Raw genomic sequence first — 8,941 nt, 5'->3', positions numbered from 1 at the left:
TACACCTCCGAGGCTTCTAAAATTTGCAAGCCATAACGGATACTGAGACTAAGGAAGATAAGGGAATTTTACAATTTATAATTATAATTTAAAAAATAGAAAATCTCCAGAAGAGGGCAGAATATCGAACGAACTCCTAAAGTACGGAGGAGAAGATCTAACTAAACCACTATTAAAACTAATACAAAAAATAATAGAACAAAACATAATACCACAAGAATGGTTATCCTAATACCTCTCTTCAAAAAAGGAGACAAATCGGACCCGCAGAATTACAGAGAAATTAACTTGTTAAACACAACATTAAAATTAACAACCAAAGTGATTTACAACCAATTAAATGAAATTATAATATAAGCAGAAGAACAACAAAGTTTTAGGTCGGGATGGTCATGCACTGACGCTATATTTATAATGAGGCAAGTTCAAGAGAAATCGTTGGAATAAAACAAACCGGCATAGTTATTAGGGTGGGCCGAAAAAAACTTTTTTTTATTTCGTGTTGCTATACCGCGGAAAAGTTGCTACTAGCATACAGTTTTAAATTACAAAAATAATTTTTCAAATTGGTTGATATCTTCCGGTCGCGCATTGGTGGTAAAGTTTAAAAAAATTGGTTGTTTTTGAAATTTTTTTAAAAACACAAAAATATTTTATCCCGTTTTGCTATATCGCGTATATCTTTCCTTCAGGGACCAGGAAAATAAAGCAAAGAAAAAAAAATTATATATTGACATATTCCTGTCGCGCATCGTCCATGAAATATTAAAAAATATCGTTTTTTACGCTTTTAACGTTTTTAAAAAATAACGCTTTTGATAACATAAAACCAATTTAACGGTCCCACTTTTCATGTTAGAGGTACAAGACTTAATAAAAAATTGGATAAAATATTTTTGTGTTTTTAAAAAAATTTCAAAAACAACCTATTTTCTACTTTATCGTACTATATACGTAGTATAGTATAATAGATAAAGTTATAGGATCGTGCAAAAAAATTTTTTTCAGATTTCACTTTTTTTCGACGTTTTGAGTCCCGCTGAGTCTAAAAAGCAAATAAAAAAAAGCATGTCGGAAGTATGTACGTACGTATGTACGTACGTACGTATGTCGCCACCGCCCAGCAAAAACTACCGGACCGATTTTGATGAAATTCGGTATGAGTAAGTTTAAGAGAATTTTGTCGAGAAACTAAGCTTTTAAAAAAAACCTCTCAAAGGGGGGCCGAAATAGGGGGGTTATTTAGGGCCCACTTTTGCAAATTTTTACCGAAATGAATGAAATTCAACTCAAAGTAAGCTCATCGATAGGTAAATAAAAATACGGAATTTGACATTTCCAAATTCAAAATGGCGGCCAACATGGCCGACCGCCCACCCGACACATTTCGCTACCTATCTAAAAACTTGTTTAAGATAAGTTTAATTTGAGAACGTCGCTATATAGCTTAAAGATGGGGCTATAAGAAGAATGTTATCGTTTTTCAGAGAAAGTTACGGGTTGCCTATATTTAAGGGGTCAAAATTTGACATAAATTTGAACTAGATTTTCTCAAAAATGGCTCCAAGGAATTTTTTTATTTTTTGATATGTTTTTGATATTCTATCACTAAATTGTATGACATTAGTCAGATTTCTTAACTCCCTATAGGAGGCGAGTTATGTATTTTTTATTAAAAAATGTTTGAGTGCCCGTAACTTCCTTCATAATAGAAACTTAAATTTTAAATTTTGCAGACATATATGGTACTTTATTATCTACTATCACAATAAATTTTACCAAAAATATGGCTTCCGGTTAAACCGGAAATGAATAAAAAATCTTAATCTTTTTAGATGCGCCCTGTATATTTTTACATATTTTGAAATAATGCAAAATTACCTTTCCAATGACATAAAATGCGTTGCTGTACCTCAAAAACTCGAAAAGTTACGGTAAATAGAAATTTTGCTATAGTTTTAAATGTGTCCTCTCTCACGCGATCATAGCAGAGCATTATTGTAGGGCACTCAATGAGGGTATTTGGCTCCGAATTCTATCCTACTACATCGATGTACTTGATATTTTCACAGTAAGTAGGGAATAGCTCAAGAAACAAAATCTACCCTATATACTATGGCGCTTTTATCTTGGGGCGGTTCCCACTTCTTCAAGGGGGTGGAAAATTTGTTGGTCAAAATAAGCACGGAAGTGGCTAAAGAACCTATGTCTAAGCAAAAACTGGTCTATACTTTTTTTTTGAGAACTCAATACTTTTTGAGTTATGCGTAGTTGAAAATTGGCTATTTTCATTGAAAAATGACACCTTTTCGGACGGATTTTTTGTGAATACCTTAAAAACTATGCATCGAACTAAAAACACTATATAAAACATTATTTAGATTATAAATAATAAAGAGATTCGTTCATTCGTAAATGTTGTATTTATAATACAAAAATAGATATGGTAGGTGAAAATAGTTTGTTTTTTTGTGCATGCTGAAATTGGTGTATTCAACTTAAAATAACAGAGGAACGGTAGGTTTTAGGTGTATAATGCTACCAACACCTTTTGTAGTGTTTGAAAAGGCCTTTAAAAAGAGCACCGTTAAATGTCGGTTACATACAAATTAAGCGAGATATGGTGTAAAAAAATATATGACTAATGTACTTTAAGGAAAAATGAAAAGTTTTAACTCCCCATCCAACATAATTTAAATGTATTGTTTTTCTTTTGCAATACCTTTTAATATAGTGTTACTTCTACTTTCAAAAAGTTGAACGAGTTTAAAATGAATGGTTTTTGTAGAAAATGTGATCAAATTATAGAATGAATTTTTAAATTTTCTTAAAAATCTTCCTTTTTCTCCATGTAATTCGAAAATAAAAATATTTCACCCCTGAGAAGTGGTGGGAACCGCCCCCATGATAAAAGCGCCATAGTATATAGGATTGACTTTGAATTAGGAGATTGGACTACTCCCAAAATTTCCTTAAAATCCATGCAGTAGGATAGAATTCGGAGATAATATCTTGACTGGCATAATCGAAATAGAATGAAATGTAAATAATGTAAGCTATTAATTTCTCAGAAAAATGAACTAATTTGAAATTCTAAAATATCAAAATAACGAGTAACTTTGTTATTTTTATAGAATGCCAGTATCTAGTACCATAACGATAATAGATCGGTACGATAAAGTTCTCGGGCGACCCTTCCGTCCAGCGTTTTTAAATGTTATCACCAATGCGCGATCGGAAGATCTACTAATTTGAAATTTTTTTTTTTTTATTTAAAACTCTATCCTAGTAGCAACTTTTCCGCGCTATAGCAACACGGAATAAAAAAAAAAATTTTCGGCTCACCCTAATATTTATGTTTCGTGGACCTTAAGAAAGTATTTGACAGGGTCACATTAAAAGACGTTATCCATTTGTTATCCTCGAGAGAGGTACCTCTAGGAATAATTAAAACGATCGAAAATATATACCAGAACAACACAATAAAAGTAAAAGTGGACGATGAATTAACTGACCCCATTGAAGCCAGCAATGGGATAAGACAGGGGGATTCCTTAAGTCCTTTATTGTTCAACCTGATTATGGACGAAAAAATAAAAAAAGCATGAACTAAAAAAGGATACCAAATGGTAGAAAAACAACTAAAATAATCTGCAATGCGGACGATGCAATACTAATCTCTCAAAGTGAAGATGATTTACAACGTATGCTGCACCAATTTAACATAATCGCCAGAAAATTTAACATGTTAATTTCCTCACAAAAGACAAAATGCATGATTATAACAGCAGATCCAATAAGATGTAAGTTGGAGCTGGAGGGTCAGATAATAGAACAAGTGATGGGGTTTAAATACCTAGGCATCACACTGTCTAGCTACGGAAGGCTCGAAGCAGAAGTGGAAGATCAAGTGAATAGAGCAAACAGAGCCGCACGTTGCTTAAATGACACAATATGGAGAAAAAAAATATCGGAAAAGAAATGAAAGGCAGAATTTACAAAACAGTCATCAGACCAATAATGACATACGCGGCAGAAACACGATCCGACACAGAGAGGACAAAAAGATTGCTCGAAACAGCGGAGATGAAAACCCTTCGAAAAATCGATGGTAAGACTCTATGGGACAGAGCTAGAAGTATTACAGGTTTACGACGGAGATGCAAGGTGTATAACATTAATAATTGTGTAAGAAACAGAAGAATAGAATGGAATTACCACATAAGCCGAATGACAACAAATAGGATAGTCAGGATAGCGAGAGACGGTTCCCCAATAGGAAGACGATCAGTGGGAAGACCACGAAAACGATGGAACGACAACTTATTAGAATCACATTGAAAAAAACAGACAGAGTCATTTCTATGCAAAAAAGAAGAAGAAGACGTTATGAGAGGGGATAAATATGTGTTGCTATAAACCACAACGCAGGGAAAAATACAGGGAAAACGAAGTATTAGCAGAAGACGCATCTCCTGGCTCAACAATCGGAGAAAGTGGTATAATTGCAGTTCCGTCGACTTGTTTAGAGCTGCAATCTCAAAAGTGAAAATAGCTGCGACGATTACCAATCTCCTTAGAGAAGACAGTACCTAAAGAAGAAGAAGAAGCATAGCCAACGTACTTAAGGATATCGCACCGTAAGAAGAAGAGAGAAAGATACGAAATAGATTGATAGATCCCACAATAATTGACACTTGATATGTTACATGCATGTGTCAAAATTTTATAGGTCGAAGATTTAATTAACCTATAAAATAAAGTATAGTAAAATCTTTAACGAACTAAACAGAAAAAAATTTAGCTTATTATAACACTTCCTTTGTTTATTAGAAATATGTAGATTTATACAACAAAATATTTTAATATCACTTAAAAGTCGTATCTTTCATTTTTATTGCTCTTTTATTAAATAATTTTTTAAATTTAGCGGTTTTTATGGCTGTTGTTGTTTATATAGGTCATTAGTCCGATTAAAGAACAATCAGACCCAAAAAATAAGGGAGGGATGAAAATTTGGGAATAGGTAGTTGAAATTGTCTATTATTATAATATAAGAAAAAGTTAACAATTCTACATCCACTCTATTTTACAAAAATGGAGGGGAATACCCCCTTTCGAAGGTGAAAAATATACATTCAAAATAAGATGGGAATTGGATAAAATTACTAAATCTAAATAACTTTTGTTCTATAGAGTTTTTCTCTTAGTTAATACTTTTCGAGTTATTTGCGAGTGAATATGTTCATTTTTAACAAAAAAAAAAAAAACATGTTTTGGACGGTTTTTCGAAGATAACTCAAAAAGTAAGTATTTTATCGAAATAATATTCTTAACAAAAATATAGCTTATAAAAAATAGAAAAACATGGTTTACGCAGGAGGTCTGGAGATCCAGTAGAAGCAGAGTTGTAGCTAATGAAAATTAGGTTCTTCTTCGTCAAATTCCAAATCGAATATTTCAATGTGAAATAACCCAAAAACGGAGCACTTTTCGGGGAAAATTCATTTTAACTTTTTTAAAGTGTTTAAAAAAAGGTTTATTTTTGTTTAAAAAAAAACTTTTAACAGTAAAAGTAAGTCAGTTACGCTCAAAATACTGTTGGTCCCTTTTATTTTTTGAGAAAATCACCCCCTAATTAGCATCACAAATAAATTTTATCATTACCACTTGACAAGTTACTTTACTTATATATTATTTATATGATCTGTAAGTTCCATCAATTTAAAGTGCTTATTTTTGAAAAAGCTGTATTTAAAACGGCTTGAACGAGTAACTAATCACGAGTTTAGGCAAATTTTGAACAGTCATAGCATAACCAATTTCTCTCTAACAAGAAAACAAAAAATCAAAAATATTCAGAGAAGCAAAACGATCATTTTATTACTCTTTGAGATTTTTAATATTACTAAGGATTTTAAGTTAATTCCATAAAAAATTCCATTTTTTTCAAAAAAAAAAATTTTATTTTAAACCCAATTTTTTTCAAAAATGAGCACTTTGAACCAATTAAACTTATAGATAATATAAAAAATACATAAGTAAAGTAACTTGTGAAGCGGTAAGGATTAATTTTATTTGGAAAACTAATTAGGGGATGATTTTCGCGATTTTTTTAGCAAAAGATAAAAAAGACCAGCAATATTTTGAGCAACTCATTTTAATGTTAGAAGTTTTTTTTAAACAAAAATAAATCTTTTTTTAAAAACTTTAAAAAAGTTGCAATGAATTTTCCCCGAAAAGAGCTCCGTTTTGGGTTATTTCAAATTGAAATATTCGATTTGGAATTTGACGAAGAAGAACCTACTTTTCATTAGCTACAACTCTGCTTCTACTGGGTCTACAGACCTCGTGCATACACCATTTTTTCAGTTTTTTACCAGTTATATTTTTGCTAACAATATTTTTTTGCTAAATACTTACTTTTTGAGTTATCTGCGAAAAACCGTCCAAGGACATGTTTTTTTTTTGTTAAAAATGAACATAATATTCACTCGCAAATAACTCGAAAAGTATTAACTTAGTGAAAAAACTCAATAGAACAAAAGTTACTTAGAATTAGTCATTTTATACAATTTCGGACTTATTTTGAACGTATATTTTTTCACCCCCGAGAAAATATTTTTTTCCCTGTATTTTCCAATTTTTGTAAAATAGACGGGAAGGAGAATTCTAAACTTTTTCTTATATAATAATTGACAATTTCAACTACCTATTCCCAAATTTTCATCCTTCCTTTATTTGTTTGGAGGTTTTCGTAAAATTTTGTGTTCCCTAATCGGGCTACATGTGGCTAGAATCGATATAGGTTTTTAGCCATTCGGCCTGAGGTATTTTGTGTTCTTTCGTTTTTTTTTTTTTTTTGAAGACGTAAATAACTTTATGGTTTTCCTACAATCAGAGCAGTTGGCAGCAGTTGCTTCTCTTTCTCGTACTGGTTTCTGGTACTAATCATCTGTGTCTCACGTAGAATATTTTTATTTATCAACTACCTTCTCATTTGATCCCGCAGTAACTGTTTGGTCAGTTTTATTCCAAACACCACAATATAACATTGGAAACCTTACAAAGGTAGACGACCAAGTTAAAATCGACTGCATATACAACCCCCTTCTCTTACTGCTAATCTCCCTTTTCCGTTTTCTCCTGAGAACCAACCCATTAAAATGGGTTCAAAGTATGTACCGACCAAAGAGCGTCGACGGACACTGGTTTCGTGTTTTGTAATAATAATTAAAGAAAAAATATATACAGGAGTCTTAAAAATTAAGATAAAATATTTACAATACTACATTTATTTATTGAAGCGTATAGGTAGTGTGAGGCGACGGCGACGCCGGACTTGTTACGGATTAAGCTCTACGATTTTATAATGAAAATAATTTTTAATGTTTATTAAAAAAATAATCGAATTTAAAACAAAATACGGTAGCGAAATCTTATAGAAAGTAGGCTAATATAAAGACCTGGGTATTTCAGTATAAAATTTATTTTCAATCACAAAAATAATCACAAACAAACTGTTAGGAACTTTTTGACTTTTTTTTTGTTATGTGACAGTTTCGTAGAAGATGAAAAGAAAATAAAAAGAAGATTTATGTTTGCATGGTGATGCATGCACCTTGATAAACAATATAGAAATAATTGAATTTTTACCAAGTTGTCAGAATAAACTTCAAATTTAAATATAGTTTTCTTAATGCAATATATCCATACCAGCGTAAATAATTACAGTCCATACCAGATTTAAAACCTAACATTTTGGTCATTAGAGCCGCATTTGTTCCTACATCGTCGAATTAAGGATATATTCACTAAGAAAAGTGCCAACAGCCACGTTTCCAAGTGGGTTTGAAGTTACAATATATTGGTATATTTTCAAGTTATCGTCCACCAAGCGACTTCCAAGACTAGAAGATATAAGTAATTCCAATAGATTCCTTTATTTTCAAGGTACCGTGCACCAAGCGACGTCCAAAACTTGAAGATAAGTCTGTCCTTTTTGCTATTATATCATAAACCTATTTTTATTTCTGAATTAAGCAAAACAGTGCATTTTGAAGTTTTGATTTGATTTAATATAGAATAAATTTAATTTCCATTAATATTCATTTGCTAACAAGTTTGTGGGATTGCCATAAATTGCCAAAAAATGACTTTAGCCAATCATATAAGAACAAGGGGTTCTTACAAGGGAAAACTGACCAATTTAGAGTCTTATGTTAATATAATAAAAGCTGCTACGCCAAGTAGTAAACCCTCTCTGTCAGAAATTCAACTAAGATATGAAATGAATGCCAGTTTATTAAAAGAATTTCAAGATGTACAACTGCAAATTGAAATTTTAACACCGGAAGACAAATTAAAAGAACAGTATGACGAAAATGAATTATTTGAAAATAGGTATTTTAAAGCTATGGGTTTTTTGAAAGGTTATATTGAAAGTAACACATTTCAGTCTTCACATGATACTAGTTTGAGTTCTACTCCTCAAGTAGACTCCTTAAGTCACTTTTGTTACCAAAAATGAAAATCAAAGTCTTCACTGGGGAGTTAGAAACTTGGTTAGAATTTAAATCCACGTTTACTAGTGTCATTCATAACAGTTCTTTGTCAAATAGTCATAAGTTTCAGCTTTTGCGACAATATGTGGATGGATATGCAAAACGTATAATAGATAAAATTGAATTTTCTGGTGACTATTACCAAATTGCCTTTGATGCTCTCTGTCAGAGATTTGACAATAAAAGGTTATTAGTAAACAAACACATTAAAACCATTTTTAGTTTAGAGTCAATTAATAAAGAGTCTCCAAAGCATCTAAGACAATTGTTAGATATTGTGTCAGATAGTGTCACTTCAATTGAAAGTTTGCAGATAACACAAGAGTGCCTAAGTGATTTATTGTTAATAAACATTATTTCTGATAAACTTGATAAAT

Source organism: Diabrotica virgifera, chromosome 8, assembly GCF_917563875.1.
Source record: "Diabrotica virgifera virgifera chromosome 8, PGI_DIABVI_V3a".
NCBI classification, from domain to species: domain Eukaryota; kingdom Metazoa; phylum Arthropoda; class Insecta; order Coleoptera; family Chrysomelidae; genus Diabrotica; species Diabrotica virgifera.
Note: the sequence above shows the minus strand (reverse complement) of the source record.